This window comes from Tamandua tetradactyla, assembly GCF_023851605.1.
Source record: "Tamandua tetradactyla isolate mTamTet1 chromosome 15 unlocalized genomic scaffold, mTamTet1.pri SUPER_15_unloc_3, whole genome shotgun sequence".
NCBI classification, from domain to species: domain Eukaryota; kingdom Metazoa; phylum Chordata; class Mammalia; order Pilosa; family Myrmecophagidae; genus Tamandua; species Tamandua tetradactyla.
This window is the reverse complement of record NW_027518246.1, coordinates 706,055-731,671: the sequence shown is the minus strand read 5'-3', so window position 1 is coordinate 731,671 and position 25,617 is coordinate 706,055. Positions and strand designations below refer to the sequence as shown.

Here is a 25,617-nt window from a genome sequence, read left to right as displayed (position 1 = left end):
ATCTCAGAATATAGAGAACCTAGAAGAGCATATACAGAAACTAGAGATGGTTAAACCATCACTTAATGAGGTTGAACTTAAAAGTATGGTGATGGAGAATTTTGGGAAGATGATGGAATGGAATAGGTTAAGTTCACAACTGCTTCAAGCAACAGCTAGAGAACAGACAAGAAAGTGACTAAGATGGTGATTCTAGGATGTAAGCGTTATGAGAGGGTCTTCTATACCACAAAGGGAAACCATGGTTGCAAAAGCTGAAAAACTGAGAAGCAGAGAAATAGAGACCACCCTGGCTGGGACAGGCTAAGATGTCCCATTCCAACAGAAGCCCAAAGTCCTGAGAATTGCAAAGAAAGGGAGACATGGAATAGGAAGAAAGTCAATCTGTATTCCTTGAACAAGCTATCTTCACTGGCACAGCCCCATGACCCAGGACTTACCCCATACCCATGCACTTGAACCCCATCATCTGACTCCGCAAGTTCCAAAATCCTGTTCTACCACCCACTCCTATGCATATCCGTTCCACGCTATCCCAAGTGCATACACACGTGGCTAAGCCCAACCCATCTCTCCTCTGTAAGAACAATACCACCCCATCCCTCCCAAGACCCACTTCTCCCTCCCTGACCCCTGGAGGTTGTCACCAGCATGTAAAGGCTGTGAGTGCTTACCGAGGCTACACCCACCCCTAGTCCACACAGTAACACAACCTCACCTTGACCTCCTGAGCTTTTCTCATGTGTACTCAATTTACAGCCCTCCCAAATGCACATGATGTGCATGGCCCACAGCCATGCCTCCGGCTCTTGACAAGTGCTGACCTGTGCAGCACGACCATAACTGCCCCAAGCCCACTCATGTGAAAAACCGGCCACTGACCTGAACTCTACACATGTGCACATGGGGAACCCTCCCCATACACCAGCACAAGCCAAGGCCATGTGCCAAAGACGTGCACACCCACACAATCACATCCTTCCTGCCACTGGGTGCCCACACATACCTACACAGACTTATTGACTCCTGCACCCCAACCCCCTGCATCACAAATATGCACATTTGTCCCAAACCCTTGGCACAAGCACCCTGTTCCCACATCTGGCACTTCTACTAAGTAACATCAATGGGATGGATAATGATATAAAGGAGATCAGGAAGACACTAGAAGAGTATAAAGAGGAATCTGAAAGAATAAATAGAAAAATAGCAGATATCACAGAGATTAAGGATACTGTAAACCAAGTAAAAAATACACTGTAGACAAACAACAGTAGATTTGAAGAGGCAGAAGAAAAAATAAATGAACTAGAGGACAATAAAACTGATTTTGAACTCTCAAAACAGTAAATGAGAAAAAAGAAGAAAAATTTGAATTAGATCTCAAGGAAATGATGGACAAAACAAAGCCCAGAAATATATGAACCATTGGTGTCCCAGAAGGAAAAGAGAAGAGTAGAGGGCTGGGAAGATCAGTTGAGAGTACAATGGGGGAAAACTTCCTAAGCATTATAAAGGACATGGATATGCAAATCAAAGAAGCCCAATGAACTCCAAATAGAATAAATCCAAATAGACCTTCCGCAAATACATACTAATCAGTCTTTCAAAAAATAAAGAGAAGCAGAAAATCCTGAAAGTGCCAAGAGAAAACCAATGCACAACATACAAGGGAAGTCACATAAGTGGTATGAGAAATTTAAGATCTTGAAAGAGAAAGACTTCCAGACAAGAATTCTGTATCCAGCCAAATTTGAATTGGATCTTGGTAATCTGAATCCATTAAAACCAGCCTACAACCTCTCCTCTGTCTCTACCACATCCCCAGCAGGGAGAGTCTGCCAAAGTTAAAGGTACCACATCATCTTATGCTGGTGGGACCTGCAGGCAGAAAAGCACCACATACTGGGAAGGATAAGAAAAACAGAGTCCAGGGACTTCACAGGAAAGTATTTCAACCTGCTGGCTCTCATCCTCAGGGAAAACCAATGCAGGTGACTCTTTCCTCCTGATAGGAAGCCAGTTTGGTCTGGGAAAATCCAACTTGGGTCTATAATACCTCCTAGGGGTGGGCAGGGGGGGAAGGCACCACACAGACAGAGAAAGAAACAAGAAAACAAGAACTGAAAAGTTCTCCTCTGTTAAACAAAACCTAAGCTAGAGGTCCAGAAAAAGCTGAACTGAATGTCAAAGAACAGACAGACAACAAATTCACCCAGCAAGAAAACCCTAGGTAAAAGAAGTGAAAGCAATCTCCAGAATAAAATAATTAAGGTTATTAAATGCCTAAATGCCAGCAAAAAAATAACAAATCACACTAGGAAAATTGAAGATATGGCCCAGTCAAAGGAAAAAACCAACAATTCAAATGAGATACAGGAGTTGAAACAATTAATTCAGAATAGAAGAGCAGGCATGGAAAACCTCATAAAAACCAAGTCAGCAAATTGAGGGAGGAAATAAAGAAGGCAAGGAATGAACAAAAAGAAGAAATTGAAAGTCTGAAAAACAAATCACAGGACTTATGGGAATGAAAGGCACAGTAGAAGAGATGAAAAAAACAATGGAAACCTACAATGGTAGATTTTGAGAGGCAGAAGATAGGATTCATGAACTGGAGGACGAAACATCTGAAATCTGAAAAGCAAGAGAAAATATAGGGAAAAAAAGGAAAAATATGAGCAGGGACTCAGGGAATTGAATGACAATATGAAGCGCATGAATATACATGTTGTGGGTGACCCAGAAGGAGAAGAGAAGTGAAAAGGAGAAGAAAAACTAATGGAGGAAATTATCACTGAAAATTTCCCAACTCTTATGAAAGACTTAAGATGATAGATCCAAGATGTGCAGCGTACTCCAAAGAGAATAGATCCAAATAGACTCATTCCAAGACACTAATCAGAATGTCAGAGGTCAAAGAGAAAGAGAGAATCTTGAAAGCAGCAAGAGAAAATCAATCCATCACCTACAAGGGAAGCCCGATAAGACTATGTTTTAGGTTTCTCAGCAGAAACCATGGAGGTTAGAAGACAGTGGATGATATATTTAAATTACTAAAAGAGAAAACTGCCAACCAAGAATTCTATATCCAGTAAAATTGTCCTTCAAAAATGAGAGAGAAATTAAAACATTTTCAAACAAAAAATCACTGAAAAAATTTGTGACCAAGAGACCAGCTCTTCAAGAGATGCTAAAGTCAGCACTAGAGACTATAACAGGGTTATCTAAAGAAGACTCAGCATGACCTAGAGTTTCAACTTCACCCCTGGCATCATTATCAATCCATATGTCACCATCACATTTTTCAGGGTCCCACATCTTTCCAATCAGTGCCCTCATTTTAATGGCAGACACCATGCAACATTGAGATTTCAGTTTATGTTGTAAAGTTGCCATTCTAACAAAAAGATTCTGAGTCTGATTTTCAGAGATCTCAAGTCTATGGCTACAGGAAATAAGATTTTCCTTCAGTGTACTCATAGAAACTTCTACATCTGTCAGACGGTGCTTAAGCTTCTTGTTTGAAGCCTTAAGCCCATCCCTTTCACTCCTTAATGTAGCCAGTGTATCTAACAACAACTAGCCAACATTTCTATACCTCATACTTACACAAAACTCTGTAAAGGTGTCAAAAATATTATCCCCCAGGGCCTGGCTTCTTACAAGTGAAGCATTAGGGGAATTGAATGGTGATATTTTGATTATCTCTTTTGCTAACTCACTCCATGGATTGGTAGTGTCATTCTGATTATGGGAATCAGAGTCCTTAGTGCCTTTGAGTCCAGTCAGAGTAGAAAACTATTCACAAAAACCCATTCTTAAGTTTCTGTTTCTTAAGAATCACTCCTGGTACCAAGATGTATTATTTAGGGTTCTCTAGAGAAACAGAATCAACACAGAACACTAGCAAATATAAAATTTATAAAAGTGTCTCACATGACTGTGGGAATGCAGAGTTCAAAATCCGCAGGGCAGGCTGTGAAACTGATGATTCTGATGGAGGGTCTAGACAAACTCCACAGGAGAGGCTGACCAGCTGAAGCAGGAAGAGCCTGTCTCTTCTGAATCCTCCTTAGAAGGTTTCCAGTGATTAGATTAAGCCTCACTCATTGTAGAAGGAACTCACCTTTGGGTGATTACAAATGGCATCAGCTATGGATGCAGCTGACATGGTCATGATTTATTTCTATGAAATGTCCTCATCACAACAGACTGGCCAGCACTTGCCCAACCAGACAAACAGGTATGACCACTTGGCCAAGTTGACACATGAACCTGACCATGACAGGAACCATCTGAAGGTTTTGGTTTCTGCAGAGTAAACCAAAGGTGTGAAACATTAGTAGGATCTCAGATAGTGCCCTAGGTTTTCTTTAGGGTTAACAGGAAAGATATTGTTGGGGCCTTGGCAAACTGGCAATTTGCAATATCTAGCTGAAGCTTGCATAAAAGTAACCTGCAGAATAGCCTCTGAACTCTATTTGAACTCTTCTAGATGCTCACACTTTATTTCATTATATTTCTTTTCAACCTTTTGGTCAGAAAGGCATTGTCAAACTGACTGTGTCAGTGTCAGACTCATCCCCAAGAGTAATATCCCATGTTTTCAGGGAAACTCAAATCCATGGATATCATATCCCACATAGGGGAAAGGGTAATGATTTTAACTGCAGAGTTGGAGAGAGAGAGAGAGAGAGAGAGAGAGAGAGAAACCAAGAAAGTGCTCTGGAAGTAACTCTGAGACATAATCATATGTAGGCTTAGTTCCTTCACTACAGAAATAGGTTTCATAAGAGTAAGCTTCTAAATCAAAGGCTTGGTATATTAAATTGGGAGTCCCTAGTGATTGAGAAAGAGTCAGGGATTTTTCTGATGGGAAAGTTTAGTAGTTCCATGTGCTTTTTCTCCAGTTCCTCGAGGGATTTTTACAATACTTTCTAATTATCTACCCAACATACTTTGAGATGTATCTGGGTATTACATTATTCTGTACAGAATTGCAAGTTGTCATTCCCATTCTGGGCATTATGTTTTTAGGTTCTTTAAATGAAATAGCCAGGCAGGCTGAGTTAGGTTGTGTATTAGTTAGGGCTCCCTAGAGAAACAAAACAAACAGGGAACACTCGCATATATAAAATTTATAAAAGTGTCTCACGTGACCATGGGAATGCAGAATCCAAAACCACAGGGTAGGCTGTGAAGCCAACAATTCCGATGGAGGGTCTGGATGAACTCCACAGGAGAGGCTCACCAGCTGAGACAGGAAGAGCCTGTCTCTTCTGAATCCTCCTTAAAAGGCCTCCAGTGATTAGATTAATCATTACTCATTGTAGAAGATGCTCGCCTTTGGATGATTATAAATGCAATTACAAATGTAATCAGCTATGGTTTCAGCTGACATGATCATGATTTAATTCTATGAAATGTCCTCATCACAACAGACAGGCTAACACTTGCCCAACCAGACAAACAGGTACCATCACTTGGCCAAGCTGAAACATGAACCTAACCATGACAGATTGTGTGCTATAGAAAATGTAGGTTTCGGAAAAAATAAAGCTCTCTTCCTTTGGTCTCATACAGTAGGTGAGTTTCTAAAATACAGAATCTGTATTCTGATTTACTTTAGTCCCAACCAGATTGGTTTTATTCTTATCTCTAATTGAAGCCTGACCACTTTTTGCTTTCTTTAACAGTTGTCGTCTGTAGCAATGGTGACTTTCAGAGCTGCAGAACTCCAAGTCTGAGTCTTAGGTGTCACACGGGTACCCAAAATGTCAGGGAAATAGCAGCATATACACATATAACACAGGATCTCAGGATGTAGGATTAACACATAAGGTCAGAATTATATGTAACCACTATAAAAGCTTACAATCTAGGTGCCAATTTTCTTATGTTTTCTGTGAAAGAGACCATAAAATATTTGCTTTTTTGTTTCTTGTTTATTTTGCATTACATAATGTCCTCAAGGTTCATTCATCTTGTTGCATGCCTCACAACTTCCTGTTGTCACACAGTATTCCAACATGTGTATACACCACACTTTGCCTTTCTGCTTCTCAGTCATTGTACCCTTCAGCCACCTCCAAACATTTAAACACCATGATAATGTTCTAAATAAATGATCCACATCTCACAATATCCTCATGTAGATGTACAGTCATAATCATTCTCAAGTATAGGCAAATTTCATTGCTCCCAAGATAAAAATAACGATAAACACACCTTCACCAAAGAGAAAATCCAAAACTCTCATTAACTCTTGTGTATCTCCCCACCTTCTCCCAATTACTTACCCCTAATGTTGCTGTGGTATGGGTGATATTTTCCTGTTACTTTTGGCCATAACATGCAGTAGTAATTACACACATGTCAATTATTGACTATTTGAACAAGATTCATACCTTTGAAGTAGTTCATGTCCAAACTTACTTATATCTTTTGTGTTTATCAGTGAGATACATGTCTCTATACAACCCCTTTCAATCATATTCAACTTCAATATGGCAATATTACTTATAAACTCAGTAATGAATTACCATCATTTCTATCCATTGCCCTACATTTATAAAGCTGCGATTTTACCTTTACAATGGTCATAAAAGTGGAGTAATACAATATCTATCTTTTTGTGTTGGGCTTATTTCACTCAGCATTATGTCCTCAAGACTCATCCATCTTTTCATGTGGTTCAGGACATCATTTGTCTTAATACTACATAATATTTCCATCATATATATGTACCACATTTTGCTAATTCACTCATATGCTGATAGACATTTGGATTGTTTCCATCCTTCAGTGATTGTGAATAATGCTGCTATGAATATTGGTATGCAAATGTCTGTATCACTGCTTTCAGCTCCTCTAGGTATATACCAAGCAGTGCTGTTTTTGGGTCATAGTGCAACTTGATATTTAATTTCCTAAGGAATCACCAAACTGTCTTCCATAGTGGTTGTACCATTATACATTCCCACTAGCAATAAATGAGTGTCCCAATTTCTCCACATCTTCAACACTTGTGGTTTCCTGTTTGTTTAATAGCAGCCATTCTTTTATGCATGAGGTGGTATCTCATTGTAGTCTTGATCTACATTTCCCTTATAGCTAATGAAAATAAGCATCCCTTCACGTGACTTTAATCCATCTGTATTTGCTCTTCAGGAAAATGCTTATTCATACTTTTAGTCCATTTTACAATTAGGTTGTTTTTTCTTTTATTGTTGAGTTGTATGTTTTCTTTATGTATAAAGGATATCAAACCTTTGTCTGATGTATGATTTCACATATTTTTTCCAAGTGAGTTGACTGCTTCGTCACCTTTTTAACAAAGTCTTTTGAGGTGCAAGGTATCTGATTTTGAGGAGTTCCTGTTTATCTATTTTTCTTTTATTGCATGTGCTTGGGGTGTAGTTTAGGAAGTTACCTCCCATTACTAGGTCTTGAAGATGTTACCCTACAATCTCTTCTAGAAGTTTTATGGTGTTAGTTCTTGAATTCAGGTGTTTGATCCACTTTGAGTTAATTTTTGTGTAGCGTGCAAGATAGGGTCCCCTTTCATTCTTTTGGCTATTGATATCCAGTTTTCTTATGCCCACTTATTGACAAGACTATTCTCTTCCCAGTTCAGAGGATTTGGGGGCTTTGTCAAAAGTTAATTGACCAAAGATTTGGTGGTCTATTTATGCACTCTCAATTTTATTCCATTGGTCAATACTTGTATCTTTGCACCGGTACCGTGCTGTTTTGACCACTGTGGCTTTATAATAAATTTTAAAATTAGAAGTGGTAATCCTCCCACTTTGTTCTTATTTTTTAAAGGATTCTTTTAGCTATTCAGGATTTCTTTCCATTCCAGGCAATTTTGGTAGCTAACTTTTCCAAATCTTTGATGTATGTTGTTGGAATTTTGACTTGTACTAAGATGAATCTGTAGATCAATTGGGGTAGAATTAGCATCTTTACTATATTGAACCTCCCTATCCATAAGCAGGGAATTTATTTCCACCTATTTAGATCTTCTTTTGTTTCTTTTAGCAATGTTATGCAGTTTTCTGTGTGCAAGTCTTTTGCACCCTAGTTAAGTTCATTCCTCAGTACTTGATTTTTTGGTTGTTATTTTAAGTGGAAATTTTTCCTTAACTGACTCCTCAGTTAGGCCATTGCTTGTGTAATAGCAGCATTACTAATTTTTGCACATTAATTTTATATCTGCCACACTGAGGAATTTGTTTATGAGATCAGGTAAAACTGTTGTAGATTTCTCAGGATTTTCCAAGTATATATATCATGTCATGTGCAAATAATGATAGTTTTACTTCCTCCTTTCCAATTTGGATACCTTTAATTTCTTTTTCCTGCCTGATTGTTCTAGCTAGAACTTATAGTACAATATTGAATAATAGGGGTGACAGAGTGCTTCCTTGTCTCATTCCCAATCTTAGGGAAAAAGTTTTCAATCTCTATCCATTGAGAATGACACTGGCTATCAATTTTTCATACATGCCCTTTATCATATTGATGAAGTTACTTTTCATTCTGATATTTCCATGTATTCTTATCAGAATAGGATATTTGGTAATTAGCTGCAATCAAGATGATCATGTGATTTCTCCCTTTCAATTTGCTAATGCAATGTATTACATTAGTTGATCTTGTATCGAACCATCCTTGCATCCCTGGTATAAACCCGACCTGGTCATGGTGTATAATTCTTTTAATGTTTTGTTGAACCTGATCTCCTAATATTTTGGGGGGAATTTTTACATATATGTTCAATAGGGGGATTGTCCTGTAGGTTTATTTCTTATAGAATATTTACCCAGTTTTGATATTAAAATGATGTTAGCTTCAAAATGTTAGTTAGGTAATATTCATTTTTCCTCAAATTTTTGGAAATGTTTGAGCAGGATTGGTACTAGTTGTCTTTGGAATGTTTGATAAAATTTCCCTGAGAAGTCTTCTGGCCCTGGGCTATTCTTTGTTAGGAAGATTTTTTAATGACTGTATCTCTTTATTTGTGATTAGTTTGTTGTGATTGTCTATTTCTTCCTGAGTCAATGTAGCTTCTTTGTGTGTTTCCAGGAATTTGTGTATTTCATTTAAGTTGTCTAGGTTTTTGGCATATAGTTATTCAAAGTATCATCTTATGATTTCTTTTATTGCTTCTTATCAGAATAGGATGTTTGGTAATTAGCTTCAATAAAGATGATCTGTGGTAATGACCTCTTTCTCATTTCTGATTTTGTTCATTTGCATCGTCTTTCTTTTTTTCTTTGTCAGCCTTGCTAGTGGCCCATTGATTTTATTAATTTTCTTAAAGAACCAACTTTTGTCTCTATTGATTAATTTTATTTATATTTTGTTTTCCCTCTCATTTAACTCTGCTTTTGTTCTAGTTTGCTTGCTGCTGGAATGCAATATACCATACTTTTAAAAAGGGGAATTTAATAATTTGCTAGTTTACAGTTCTAAGGCTGATAGAATGTCCCAGTTGCGAGCCTATAGAAATGTCCAATCAAAGGCATCCAGGAAAAGATATCTTGGTTCAAGAAAGCTGATGAAGTTCATGGTTTTTCTCTCAAGTGAGAAGGCCCATGGCAAGCACAGTCCAGGCTTCTGTCTTGGCTGGAAGGACACATGGTGAACAAAGCATCATCTGCTAGCTTTCTTTACTGGTTTCCAGTTTCATGAAGCTCCCCGGGAGGCATTTTCCTTCTTTATTTCCAAAGGTCTCTGGCTGGTGGACTGTCTGCTTCATGGTGCTGCAGCATTCTCTGCTCTCTCTGAATCTCCCATTCTCCAAAATGTTTCCTCTTTTATAGGACTCCAGTAAACCAATCAAGACCCACCAAATAGGTGGAGACATGTTGTCACCTAATCCAGTTTAACAACCACTCTTGACTCAATCACATCATCCAGGGAGATGATCTGATTACAGTTTCAAACATACAGTATTGAATAGGGATTATTCTACCTTTATGAAATGAGATTTTTATTAAAACATGGCTTTTCTAGGAGCATATTTCCTTTCAAACTAGCACATAAGGTTTAATAGCTCCATAATCTTTCTCTTCTCCCTCAGAGGACTTGCCAATACTTTTTGATTATCTGCTTAATATATTCTAGGATGTTTCCAGACATTACAATAATCTATACAGGATTAAAGGACCTCTTTCTTATTGTGTGCTTCTTGTATTTCAGTTGCTCAAATGAGCTATGCAGATAGGTTGAATTAGATTATGCACTACAGAAAATTTAAGTTCCAGACCAAATAAACCATTCTTCCATTGGTGTCAAAAAGTATGTGTGGTTCTAAAATGTAGACATTGTCTTCCTTACCTCTATGGTCTGAGTTACTTTAAACCAAACTTGTTCAGGTTTGCTCTTATCTCTAAATATTAGGTTATATATATTATGTATATATATATATATATGTTATATATATATGTTTTATATATATATATATATGTATAAGCCTCTCAAAATCCAGGAATAATAATCACCACTCCAGACTTAATGTGTCTGCTCTAAAAACTTACAATCTAAGCCTCTGTTTTCATATAAGCATTTTCTAAATGTGACTATACCATTCTTGTTCTCTTATTTCTGGCTTATTTTGTCTCACCAAATGTTCCACATGTTCATTCACATCATTGTATGCCTCATAACTTGTTCCTTTTTGTAGCAGCACAACCTTCATTCATAAGTATATACCATAATTTGCCAATCTATTTCTCTGTCAGTGCATCCTTCAGCCACCTGCATTCATCAGTCATCATGTAGAGGGCCCAAAATCCACAGTCCATCAACATACTCAATTTTAGATAATTTCATTGTTCTCAAGAGACAGAAAACCAATAAACACACCCTCACCAAATAGGAAATCTAAACCTCCTCTTAACTCATGTCCCTCACTCTATTATTTACCTCTGCTGTTGCTGTGGTATTGTTGCTTTCAACATAGCTCATAGCATGAAATAGCAGTTTTCCCCCAGAACCCTGGACTTAAACACTCTTTATACAAGAATCACATCTTTGAAATAATTCTTATGAGAACTCATTCATATTTCTAGTGTGAGTCAATGGGACACATAGGTCTCCACAACCCCTTTCACTCTTGTTCATTTTCAATATGGAAATAATATTTCTAGACCCACTAGAGAATCACCTTCACTCTTATCTATTCCTTTACATTGGAGCTCAACCTCATTAGCTAATTGTTCACCCATCTCTAGCTTCTATGTATCTCTAAGTCCCCTATATTTTGTATTATAAGTCTCTGATTATACCTTTATGCTGCTCGTAAAAGTGAAATCATACACTATCTGTCCTTTTGTGTCAGGCTAATTTCACTTAGCATTATGTCCTCAAGACTTATCCACCTTGTCATGTGCTTCAGGACGTCATTTTTTCCTACTGTTCCATAATATTCCATCATAAGTTTATACCACATTTGTTGACCCGCTTATCTGTTGATGGGCATTTGGTTTGTTTCCATCTTTTGGCAATTGTGAATAATGCTGCTATGAACATCGGTGTTCAAATTTCCATCTGTGTCATTGCTTCCAGCTCTTCTGGGTATATACCAAGTAGTAGTATTGCTGGGTCATAGGGAAACTCGATGTTTAATATCCTAAGGAACTGCCAGTCTTCCATAGTGGCTGCATCATTATACATTCCCACCAACAGAGCAAGTGTCCCAGTTTCTCCATATCTTCTCCAACATTTATAGTTTGCTTTTTGTTTCATAGCATACATTATTAAAGTTGTGAGGTGGTATCTCATTGTAGTCTTGATCTGCATTTCCTTTATATCCAGTGAAAATGAGGGTCTCCTCATGTGCTTTTGAGACTTCTGTATTTGTTCTTCAGAAAAATGCCTATTCATAGCTTTCGCCCATTTTATAATTGGATTGTTTGTTCTTTCATTGAGTTGTATAATTTCTTTGTATATTCAGGAAATCAAACCTTGGTCTGATATGTGATTTCCAAATATTTTCTTCCATTGAGTTAACTGCTTCTTCACCTTTTTGACAAAGTTTTTTGAAGTACAGAAGGATTTCATTTTTAGGAGTTCCCATTTATCTATTTTTTTCTTTTGTTGCTTGTGCTTTGGGTGTAAAGTTTAGAAAGCTACCTCCTATTACTAGGTCTTGAAGATGCTTCCTTGTATTTTATTCTAGAAGCTTTATGGTGCTAGTTCTCATATTTAGGTGTATGATTCACTTTGAGTTACTTTTTGTGTAGGGTTTAAGATAGGGGCCCTCTTTCATTATCTTGGCTATTGGTATCCTGTTCTTCCATGCCCAATTATTGAAAAGACTATTTTGTCCCGGTGCAGAGGATTTGGGCCTTGTCAAAAATCAGTTGACCAAAGATTTGGTGGTTTATTTCGGTACTATCAATTCAATTCCACTGATCAATGCTTCTGTCTTTGTGCCATTGCCATGCTGTTTTGACCACCAAGCCTTTATAATAGGTTTTAAAGTCAGGGTGTGTTAATCCTCCAAGTTTGTTCTCCTTTTTTAGGATGCTTTTAGCTATTCTGGGGTCTCTTCCCTTCCAGATGAATTTGGTAGCTAGCTTTTCCAAATCTTCAAAGTAGATTTTTGAAATTCTGATTGGTGCTGTGTTGAATCCGTAGATCAATTTGGGGAGAACTTACATCTTAACTATATTTAGCCTTCTTATCCATGAACAGGGAATGTCTTTATGCCTATTTAGATCTCCTTTGATTTCTTTTAGCAATTTTATGCAGTTTTCTGTTTGCAAGTCCTTTATGTCTCTAGTTAAGTTCATGCCTAAGTATTTGATTCTTTTAGTTGCTATTTTGAAAGGAATTTTTTCCTTAACTGTTTACCCAGCTAGGTCATTGCTTGTGTATAGAAATGCTACTGATTTTTGCATGTTAATTTTATATTCTGCCACCTCGCTGAATTTGTTTATTAGCTCAAGTACTTTGCTGTAGATTTCTCAGGATCTTCCAAGTATAGTATCATAGCATCTGCCAATAATGAGAGTTTTACTTCTTCATTTCCAATTTGGATGCCTTTTATTTCTTTGTCCTGCCTTATTGCTCCAGCAAGAACTTCTAGCACAATATTGAATAATAGTGGTAACAGTGGGCATCTTTGTCCTGTAAGTAATCTTAGGGGGAAAGTTTTCAATCTCTCTCCATTGAGTACAATGCTGGCTCTCAGTTTTTCATATCTTATTTCCTTAATTTCCTTAATCATATTGAGGTAGCTACATTTGATTCTTATCTTTTTGTGTGCTTTTATCAGTACAAAATGCTGAATTTTTTCAAATGCTTTTTCAGCATCAATTGAGATGATCATGTGATTTTTCCCTTTTAATTTTTTAATGTGCTGTGTTACATTAATTGATTTTCTTGTGTTGAACCATCCTTGCACTTCTGGTATAAACCCCACTTGGTCATGGTGCATAATTCTTTTAATGTGCTGTTGGATTCAATTTACTAATATTTTATTGAGAATTTTTGCATCCATGTTCATTGGGGAGATTGACCAGTAGTTTTCACTTCTTATAGCATCTTTACCTGGTTTTGATATTAACATGATATTAGCTTCATAAAATGAGTTAGGTAGAGTTCCTTTTTCATCAGTTTTTTTGGAAAAGTTTAAGCAGGATTAGTGTTATTTCCTACTGGAATGTTTGATAAAATCCCCCTGTGAAACCATCTGGCCTTGGACTTTTTTTGTGGGAAGATTTTTGATGACTGATTGAATCTCCTTACTTGATCTTTGGATTATTTAAATTATCTTTACTGGTACTCTTCAATTCTGTGCCCTCCTCCAGACTTTCCCCTCTTGTCTGTTCTTTTTCAGCCAGCAGAACTCCTTTTAGTATTTCTTATAGGGCTGGTCTCTTGTTGACAAATTCTTCCAGGACTTCTTTGTCTGTGAAAATTTTAATCTTTCCCTCAGCTATGAAAAACAGTTTGGCTGGGTGCAGAATTCTTGGCTGGAAGTCTTTCTCTTTCAGAATTTTGAATATATCATACCATTGCCTTTTCACCTCCAGGGTGTTAGTTGAGTACTTTGAACTCAGTCTTGTTTGATTTCATTTGTATGTAGTATATTGTTTTTTTCTTGCTGCTTTCACGGCTTTCTGCTTCTTTTCAATATTTGACAGACTGATTAGTGCATGCCTTGAGGAAGATCTATTTGGATTTATTCTGTTTGGAGTTCTTTGGGCTTCTTTGACTTGTTTTTTTATGTCCTTTATGAAGTTTGGGAAAATTTCCCCTATTATATCGTCAACTACTCTTCCTGGCCCTTTACTCCTCTCTTCTCCTTCTGGGACACCAATGATTCTTATGTTTGTATGCTTTGTTTTGTCTGTCATTTCCCTGAGTTCCCATTCAATTTTTTCCATCTTTTTTGCCATTTGAGGTTTTGAGTTTTCAAAGTCAATTATCTTGTTCTCTGCATCACTTGTTCTTTCCTCTGCCTCTATAAATCTGGTGTTGTGTACCTCTAGTGTGTTTTTTATTTGGTCAACAGAGTCCCTAATTTCTGTGATTTCCACAATTTTTCTATTTATTCTTTTTTTTTTTTTTTTTTTTAAAGGGAAACATCTTGTTTTATTATATTTTGTTTGTTTGTTTGTTGTTTTACATGGGCTGGGGCCGGGAATCGAACCGGGGTCCTCCGGCATAGCAGGCAAGCACTCTTGCCCGCTGAGCCACCGCGGCCCGCCCCTCTATTTATTCTTTCAAATTCCTTTGTGCTCTGCAACTGTCTCCTTGATCAGCTTTATGCCATTTGATACCCCACTTATTTTATTAAATAGATTTATATGAACATCTTTGATTAGTTGCTCCAATGTCTGTATCTCCTCTGTTGTTTTAATTTGGTCATTAGGCAGGGCTTTGTCTGTCTTCAATGTGATATGGTTAGTTATCTTCTACTGTCTTCCATGGCATATAAATATCTTGATTGATTTACTTTGGAAGTTGATTTCTTTCAGTAGTCTAAGGCCTTGTGTTTTGGGGATGGATGTACAGCTGGGAAAAGGACATGGTGATTTGTTTCAGGGCATGTATGGGCACAGGTTGGGGATGTTAGGTTGATGCTTATGAAAGTGGGCACCCAGCAGCCAGGGATGATGTAGCTGTGCAAGTGCATTGGTCTAGGGAGTGTAATCCAACTATGTGCTGTTCTAAGGCATGGGGTTGTTTGTGCACATGCACAGAGCTGTGGCAGCAGGTTGGCATTATGCCTTCATGGGTTGGGACAGATGTGGCCCAGTGCACATGTTGGCATTTTCTCAAAGCCGGGAAGTGAGGCTGAGTTCTAGTGCATGCATGATTCTAGGATTGCTATAAAGTGTGGTGCCCAGGGCAGAATGATGTGATTGGGGGCCCATGCACATGTGGGCCTGGTAGTGCTGAAAAGGATGTGCTGAGCTCAGGGAGAGCAGGATGAGGTTGTGCAACACTATGGGCATTGCACAAGTGTAGCTTATATATGAGGGCTAGTGCCAACAACATTTATACACTGACAACAGCCTACAGGGAGCAGGGAGGGGGAGGTAGTGCTCTGGAGGGTGCAGGAGAGGAGGGTTGGGCTGCAGTTGGGGTGGAGGTGGGGGACAAGTACATGTACTGGGGGCTGGGGTAATGGGGGTTCCTGGAGAATGCTGTGATGTGCTTTACAGAGAAAATGTATACCTTAAATTAGCTTCATTTGGGCATGAGTTATTGTGCTGCTGGCCATGAATACAATAGTAATGAATCAGCAACATATGTTAAGTAAGAAGTCTTTAAAAAGAAACACAGAGACCATGCATCCCATACTCACAGGCACCAGCATCACATCCCGAACCTGTGCCTATACCTGCCCTGCAACCTTTCACTTTTGTGCCCTACCACACACCCTGCATCCTGTTCCACATCCATTCAACAAATAAAAGCTTTAGAGGACTGAAGGAAATCAACTTCCAAGGTAACCTTGTCAAGATACATACATGCCTCAAAAGCACAGAAGATCACTAAGAATATCAAGAGAAAGACAAGTATAGCCCAGCTTAATAAGTGAATTAGAACACCATAGGAGACACGAACATTGAAAGAACTATTCAAAGATATTAACTCTGCTAAATGAAATCAATGGAGTAGCCAATGACATAAAAGAGATCAAGAAGACACTAGAAGAGCATAAAGTGGAATTTGAAAGAATAAATAGAAAAACAGCAGTTAATCACAGAGATTAAAGATGCTGTTAGACCAAATCAAAAATATTTTAGAGACACACAAAAGCAGATTTGAAGAGGTAGAAGAAGAAAGAGTGAACTAGAGGACAGGACAGCTGATTTTAAGCACACAAAAAAGTAAATTGTCAAAAAGGTGGAAAATTTTGAATTGGATCTCAAGGAAATGATGGACAAAACAAAGTGCACAAATAGAAGAATCATTAGTGTTCCAGAGGGAGAAGAGAAGAGTAAAGGGCCAGAAAAATTAATTGAAGATATAATGGGGGGAAATATCACAGATTGTAAATAGACATAAAGGACATAAATATGTAAATCAAGGAAGCTCAATGAACTCCAAATAGAATAAACCCAAATAGGTCTTTCCCAAGACACATACTGATTAGCCAGTCCAATTTTGATGAGAAGCAGAAATTTTGATGAGTAAGAGAAAAACAATCTACTGCATGTAAGAGAAACCACATAAGACTGTGTTCAGGCTACTCCACTGATACTATTGAGATGAGAAGGCAGTGGTGTGATATACTTAAGATCCTGAAAGAGAAAGACTTCCAGCCAAGAATTTTGTACAAGCCAAATTGTCCTCCAAAACTAAGGAAGAGATTAAAATTTTCACAGACAAAAAAATCCTTAGAGAATTTGTAAAAAAAAAAAAAAAGACCAGTGCTACAAGAAATATTAAAGAATTTCTACTGGCTGAAAAAATACACATGAAAAGGAGATATGGAGGATGACACTGAACTGAAGAGTACCGGTAAGAGTAAACTAAAGGACATAAAAAAATGGGAAAAAATATACAGATCTGACAAATAAGTTCCAAAGGATAAGATGGTGGTTTTAAGAAACACCTTTACAGTAATAACTTTGAATGTTAATGGGCTAAATTTATCAACTAAAAGACAGATAGACAGAATGGATTAAGAAATATAATCCAATTATATGCTGCTTACAAGAGACTCATCTTGGACAAAAGTATACAAATAGATTGCAAGTGAAAGAATAGGGAAAGAAGTTTCACATAAGCTGTAACCAAAAGAAAGCAAGAGCAGCTATACTAATATTAGACAAAATAGACTTTAAATGTAAAGACAACATAAGAGACAAGGAAGGATACTACATTTTAGTAAAGGGACAATTAACCAAGAAGAAATAACAAACTTAAATGTCTGTTCCCAATCAAGGAGCTCCAAAATATATGAAAAAGACATTGGCAAAACTGAAGGGAGTGATAGATATTTCAACAATAACAGGAGAAGAATCCAATACAACACTCTCCTCTATAGAGAGAAAAAACCAACAGGGATCAACAAGGAAATAGAGAACTTAAACAAATTGATAAATGTATTAGATCTTATAGACATGTATAGGTAATTACACCCCAAAACACAAGGATATGTATTCTTCTGTAGTGCTCATGGAACATTATCCAATATAGATCATGTGCTGGGGCACAAAACAATTTTAATAAATCAAAAACATTGAAATTATTCAAACAACTATCTCTGATCACAATAGAATGAAGTAGGAAATCAATAACCTCCAAAGAACAAGAACTTTTACAAATACATGGAGATTAAATAACACACTCTTAAATAACAAGTGGGTCAAAGAAGAAATCGCTAGAGAAATCAGTAGCTATCTGGAGATGAGTGAAAATGAGAATACAACATATTAGAACTTATGGGATGCAGCAAAAGCTGTTTTGAGGGGAATATTTATTGCTCTAAATGCCTATATTAAAAAAGAAGAAAGAGCTACAATTGAGGACTTAACTGCTCACATGAAGAAACTTGAGAGGGAACAGCAAACTAAACTCAAAGCAAATAAAATAAGAGAAATATAAGAATTAAAACAGAGATAAATGAATGGCAGAACAGAAGACTAATAGAAAAAATGAATAAATACAAAAGTTGGTTCTTAGAGAAATTCAATAAAATCAATGAGCCATTAGCAAGGCTGACAAAGAAAAAAGAGAGAGGATGCAAGTAAAGAAAATCAGAAATGAGAGGGCAGTTGTTACCACAGACCCTGTAGAAATAAAAAGAGAATAATCATAAGAGGATACCACGAACAACGACACACCAACAAACTAAACAATGCAGATGAAATGGACAAATTCCTGGAAACATATGAACAAGCTATAGTAAATCAAGAATAAATAGAAGATATCAAAAAAGCAATAAAAAAGTAAAGAGCTTCTATCAGTCATCAAGAATCTTCCTACAAAATAAAGCCCAGGACCAGACGACTTCACAAGGAGTTCTAGCAAATATTCCAAACAGAACTAAAAACTGAGGAAATAAGAACACTAATTAACTCATTTTATGACACCAACATCACTTTAATACCATAACCAGGTAAAGATGTTATAAGAAAGGAAAACTAAAAGCCAATCTCCCTAATGAACATAGAAGCAAAAATTCTAAACAAAATACTACCAAATCAAATCCAACAACACATTAAAAGAATTATACACTACAATAAAGTGGGTTTTATACTAGGAATGTAAGGATGGCAAGAAAATCAATTAATATAATACATCATGGTAACACATTTAAAGGGGAAAATCACATGATCATCTTGATTGGTGTGGAGAAGGATTTTGACAAAATTAAACATCCTTTTCTGATAAAAGCACTTCAAAATGTTGGAATCAAAGGTAACTTCCTCAGTATGATAAAGGGCATATATGAAAAACCCACAAACAGTATCATACTCTATAGTGAGAGACTGGAAGCTCACCCCCTAAAATTGGGAATGAGACAAGGATGCCCTCTGTCACCACTATTATTCAACATTGTTCTAGCTAGATCAATCAGGCAGGAAAAAGAAGTAAAGGGCATCCAAAGTGGAAATGAAGAAGTAAAACTTCAGCTGCTTGGTGATGACATGATACTGTAGTTGGAAAATCCTTAGAAATCTACAGCAGAGTTACTTGGGTTAATAAACAAATTCAGCAAGGTGCCAGAATATAAAATTAATGTGAAAAATCCATAACTTCTCTATTCACAAGCTGTGACCACACAAATTCAACAGGGTGACAGAATATAAAATTAATGTGAAAAATCCATAACTTCTCTATTCACAAGCTGTGACCACCTAACTGAGGAGTCAGTGAAGGAAAAAAATCCATTCAAAATAGCAGCTAAAGGTATAAAATATCTAGAAATGATCTTAACTAGGAACAGAAAGCACTTGTAAACAGAAAACTACATAACTTTGTTAAAAGAAATGAAAGAGGATCTAAATATGTGGAAAGATATTCCCTGCTCAAGAACAAAGTTATTTAATATAGTTGGCTTGTCAGTTCTACCCAGGCTTATCTACAGATTCAGTGAGGTACCAATGAAAATTCCAACAGCCTACATCGAAGACTTGGAAAAGCTGGTTAGCAAAGTCATATGAAAGGGAAAGAGATCTTGCAAAACTAAAAGTATCTGAAAAAAAATGAGTGAAGTGGGAAAATTAACAGTTCCTGATTCCAAAGTTTATTATAAAGCCACAGTGGTCAAAAGAAGATGGTACTGGCACAAAGATAGAGTACTGACCAATGAAATGAATTGAGAGTGCAGTAATAGACCACCAAATCTATAGTCAACTGATCTTCAACAAGTCCTTCAAATCCACTGAACCAGGAAAAAAGAATCTTTTCAATAAAGGGGCATGGGAAAACTGAATATCAATAGCCAGGAAAACAAGGAAGAAAAAAAGAAAGAAAGAGGACCTTTACCTTACACCCTATACAAAAATTAATTCAAAGTGGATCAAAATAATAGAACCAGTACCATAAAGGTCCTAGATGAAAACATAAGGAAACATCTTCAAGGAGGAAGCACTCTAAATTTTACACAAAAATCAAAAGGAACAAAAGAAAAAGTAGACAAATTGGATTCCTCAAAATCAAAGGCATTTGTACCTCATAATAATTTGTCAAAAAGGTAATGACATACTCAATGGGGGAAAATATTTGGAAATCACACATCAGATAAATGTTTTATATTCTGTGTACCTAAAGAAAACATAGAACTCGACAACAAAAGAACAAACAACCCAATAGTTAAATGGATTAAAGACATGAATAGTCATTTTTCTGATGAGCAAATACAGATGGACAAAAAGTACATGAAGGTCATTTTCATTAGCTATAATGGAACTGCAGGAAAAGACTACAATGGGATACCACCTCATCCTTATAAGAATGGCTGCTATTAAACAAACAGCAAATTACAAATGTTGGTGAGGAAGTAGAGAAATTGGAAGCTTATGCACTGCTGGTGGGAATATATAATGGTATAGCCATTATAGAAGACAGTTTGGTGGTTTCTTTGCAGACTAAATATCAAGTTCCCATATGACATGGTAATACCATTAACCTGGTATATACCCGGAAGATCTGAAAGCAGTGACATGAACCATCATTTTCACACTGATGTTCATAAAGGCATTATTAACAATCACTAAAAGATGGAAACAATCCAAGTGCCCATCAATGGATGAGTGGATTAACAAAATGGGGTACATACATATGATGGAATATTATGCAGCAATAAGATGAAGTGGCATCCTGAGCCACATTACAAGATAGATGAGTCTTGAGGACATAATGCTGAGTGAAATAAGCCAGATACAAAATCATAAATACTGTATGAATCCACTTTATGACTATAGAAAAAGTTGTGATTTCTAGTGCTTAGTTTGACCCATGGATCATCAGAATCTCTATGGAGTGGAATCACTTTATCACAGAGTATGTATATGTTCAGCTTTAGAAGACATTACCAGTTTATCAAATTGATTATATCAGTTTGCATTCCCACCAACAGTGTATGAGGGTTCTCTACATCCTCTGCAACACTAAATATTGTCAATTGGGAACTTTTAGGCACTCTGATGTGTGACTGGAGATAGCTTGTTGTTCTAGTTTGCCAGCTGCTGGAAGGTGATATACCACAAACAGAGTGGCTTTTAAAAGGGGGGAATTTATTAAGTTGCAAATTTACAGTTCTAAGGCTGTGAAAATGTCCAAATTTAAGCAAGTCTATAAAAATGTCCAAATCAGGGCACCAACAAGAGATTACTTTACTCAAGAAAGGTCGATGGAGTTCAGGCTTTTTCTCTCAACTGGAAAGGCACACGGTGAACATGAACATGCCTGCTAGCTTTCTCTCCAGTCTTCTTTATTCATGAGCCCTCCCAGGGATATTTCCTTCTTCATCTCCAAAGTTGAATTTGAGCTCTCATGGTTCTAATGGCTCCATTGTTTTTGTGATTCTTTCCAAAATATTTCCTCATTTAAAGGATTTCAATAAACAAGTCAAGACCCACCTTCAATGGGTGGAGTCATTTCTCCCTATAATCAAAGGTTAATACTCACAATAGATGTGTCACATGTAATCTAATCAAGTTTCCAACCTACAGTATTGAATAGAAATGAAAAGAAATGGCAGCTTCCACAAGATGGAATGGTATTGAAACAAGGCTTTTCCTTAGAAAATGATCCTTTCAAACTGGCACACTCATTGTGATATTTGGTTTGTGTTTCATTAATGGCTACCAGTGTTGAACAATTTTATATGCTCTTTGACTACAACATACCTTTTCAAAAGTGCCACCTTGAAACTTTTGTCCATGTGTATCTGGGTTGTCTCTTTTTCTTATTGTCTGTAAGAATTAAAAAAATAAATTCTCATCCTCTTAAAATAAATGTTACTCCTTTGATATTTGTAATATGTATATCTTCTGTCTAATGTAAGTATTTTCCTCTGTTCCTCCTTCATCTATTGCTTTCCAATATAATTTTATCCATTCTTATCCCAGGAAAATGGTTTTAATTGCTGTGGTTTTAAATTAAGTTTTGATATCTGTAAGTATACAGTCTCCAACTTTGTACTTCATAAAGAATTTCTTCACTATTCTTAGCCCATTGCATTCTTTGTATTTACATATAAATTTTAGAATCAGTTTGTCAATTTTCTGAACAAAAGCAGTGTTGGAAGTTTAATAAGATTATGTTGGGTCTGTGGATCAGTTTGGGGAGAATCAAGAAACATCTCAATGTTGAACTTTCCTTTCCATGGACATTTTAAAGTTCACCATTATATAAACATTTAATTTTGCACAAAGGTATTTTATAGCTTTCTATGTAGAGGTCTTATAAATATTTTATTATATTTTTGCTTAACTATTATTTCTGATGATGGTACAAGTGGTATCTTTTGTAAATTTTGTTTTCTAATTTGATAGGATTGATATGCATTACTAAAATTGATTTTTAATATGTTGACATTGTTGTATACAGTTGTCCTGCTAAATTAATTATTACTAATTCAAACAGTTCTTTTGTAGATTCTTGTGGAATTTCTCAGTGCACAATCCTGTTGTCTATGAAGAATAAGTTTTACTTCTTCTTTCATCATAAAAAAAGAAACAGAAAAAATAAGATTATGAAGTGAATGGTTGATAGAAATATTGTGACAAGAGGCTAGCAGGAACTTAATTCTGGATTTTCCCTATAAGCAATTTTTCAATAGGTGTTAATTCAATGTTCACTATTACTTTATAGAACCTAACTACTAAAAATATGAGAATCAGCTGTATCTCTTAGCATAATTACATCAGATTCCCAGAAGGATGGATCTAATTGTTGGCCAAGATCACACTGCTTTTGGAAGCTGAGAAGGCTATGGGAGAACTTGATAATATACTCAAGCTAAATACCATTTAAGTGAACCTACCACTCATCTAACCCTAAGTTAGATACAAAGCATATATCCTACCTTCCTTTAGGCCATGCATTCACAATGGGAACAACATGCATGGTGGATTAGACAACATTATCCCAAAGACAGAAAGGACTTTAGGGAAAGAAAGGTGCTGATCTAGCCATCATTGTTCTTTGAATGGTGAGCAGCATTCATTCACTAGAAGATTTATTAGTTAGAAAATGTATAAGCTATAATAAGATTAGAAGGATTTTTCTCTTCCAAGAGGAAGGCAAAGGATGAGAGTAAGTCTGAAAAGATGATAAAGTTTTAGTGAAGTGGATCCAGCAGACTTGATAAATAATGCTGAATAATGCTAAGACTTAGTGCTTTGAAAGAGTATGCACCCTGAATTAACAGAACTTCTTGACTCTTTTGAAATAGATAAGGTCAAAGTAGCCATGGGCAGTGGCATTATGTCTTAGATTCTGTGGCTCAAGGGGCACATCTATGTGAATCTCATGGACTTCCAAACTTATACAATTATCTGAGGACACTTCTTATATCAATGTACTAATAGTATCCTCCTCTCAAGAATAGAAAGAATAAGACACATCCTTTAATATAGTCAGAAGTTACAGGAACTATCTAAATAATATCCATGTTCTCCCTGTAGGCAGACAACCAATGGACAAAACAGTCAATGAAGACTCACCCCAGTAAAAGGCCATGAACTGAAGCATGATAACTGACATTTCCCCAAATGACTTGGAACCCAGTAACAACTATCAAAAGCATCTTCAATGATACCTGTCCCAATAATATATGCAGTATGTAATAATATCTGTTATAATAGCTGATTCTGTTTGGAAGACATATTGAGCACCTCTGTGAATATTAGTTTTTTCTTCTGTAATGAAGTGAATTGTACCATGAACATACCAAAATAAATGTTATAGTATAATATATATGTATGCATGTGTGCATGTATATATATACACATACACATATGATTCAACTATCATATGAAATAAGAACCAAAATCATAAGTTACCAGGGAATGGGATGGGGATAGGGAATTGGGAGAACAGGCTTAAAATATTAAAACATCCTATTTAGAATAATGTCAATGTTGTGATAATGGATTGGGGTTTTGAAATCATAACATTGAGAATGTCATTAAGAGCACTGAAATATGTATTTGAATGTGATTAAAATAGTATATATGGTATATATGTATATATGGTAACAGAATGAAGTTTTTTTAAAATTCCATACAGCTACATTGCACAAATAGGGAACCCTAAGTTAAGCCATGGACTATAGTTAATATAACAATTATAAAAATATGCTATCATCACTTGTAACAAATTTTTAACAACAATATAAGTGCTAATATTAGTATGGCATATGGGAATCTTGTGTTTTTTGCAAGATCATTCTCTAAACCCACAAATTCCCTAATCAGGAAAAAAAGATATGAAAAAAATTGTCGTATGGTAACAGTGATAGTGATGATTAAATGGGTTGGAGATAGGGTAAAACCTTCTCAGGATTAATACTAATGTAAAATGTCTTGCATTAGGGAAAACTGAATTTACCTAACAATCAGTTAATTTTTATATTGAATAATTCTTCACAGTTTATTACAAGGTACATATAGTAGTAGATTGAGGGGAAAATGAGTAATCAAATTAATCTGAATATTAAAATATACTTAATGTTTTTATATGATGGGTTAGTTATTTCTTTAAGTATATCCCTACCCATTCCTGGATCTTCCAAATGTTAAACATGTCCATATTGACACTATTGCCTTATCTGTTATAATGACATACTAAATGTAGATGCTAAGAAAAAAATCTGATCATTTTATTGTAAAAGAATCTAGACCAAGGGCTGTGGAGCTGAACTCTACAGTAATAGGTAAACTCATAAGAATAAGGATAATGAGCTCTCCACATTCCAAAGTTCTACAAGACTGACCGTGGACTGTGAGAGGTATCTTCTGAGCCCTTGGCCCAACCAGCACAATAAGAGTGACTTGTATACCTTGTGTCACTGTGCCGCTGATAGCTTCAGCCGGGCCGCGCGACTGGTACACTGGGTGGGTTTGGGGCGAGCTCGCAGGAATTAACCTGGGTAAGCTGGAGCCGGCGCTTTCCCCAGCCGGCGGTCGCGAGAAGTCATCACTCAGGCCAGATGCGGGTTTTAAGCTTTTATTGTTACACTCCGGGATGGGCCACCCGGGAACCCGAGGAGTGAGATGTCTGGGGTCCGAAGACCCCGGGGCTCGGACGACCCAGAGCGGGGTAAGCGTGGGGCTTAAGTACTCTTGGGGAGGGGTGGCGTTTTGGGCGCACACGTCAGGAAGGGACAGCCAATCACACAAGGCAGGAGGCAGTTGCTAGGCTGAGGGCTTAGGTTAGGTATAGAGGAGTGAAGAGAATAACAGGAAGGCTTGCGGTTTAGTGGTGAGCTACGGAAATGGGCGGTCTACAACAAGAGGGGGAAGGGGGGAACAGAGGGGGGGTTACAGGTACGGAGGGCAGAGAGTGAATGTAGAGAGGGAGAGAAGGATTAAAAAATTTTAAGCATGGCTAGGCTCCAGTCCCTGAGAAATATGCCACAATTCCTCTCCTTTTCCTTTTAAAGGCTCACCTGTGTGACAG

At 36.8% G+C, this 25,617-nt stretch overlaps 1 long non-coding RNA gene across 1 annotated transcript in view; it reads left to right on the top strand.

The window, feature by feature from the left end:
- The window catches only part of LOC143672787 (uncharacterized), a 71,047-nt gene extending 47,219 nt beyond the window's left edge, over positions 1 to 23,828 (top strand). Inside the window, exon 6 of the long non-coding RNA XR_013170030.1 lies at positions 23,622 to 23,828. This is a non-coding gene — a long non-coding RNA (uncharacterized LOC143672787). The remainder of the gene's footprint in view (positions 1 to 23,621) is intronic.
- The last annotated feature ends 1,789 nt before the right edge of the window (positions 23,829 to 25,617 follow it).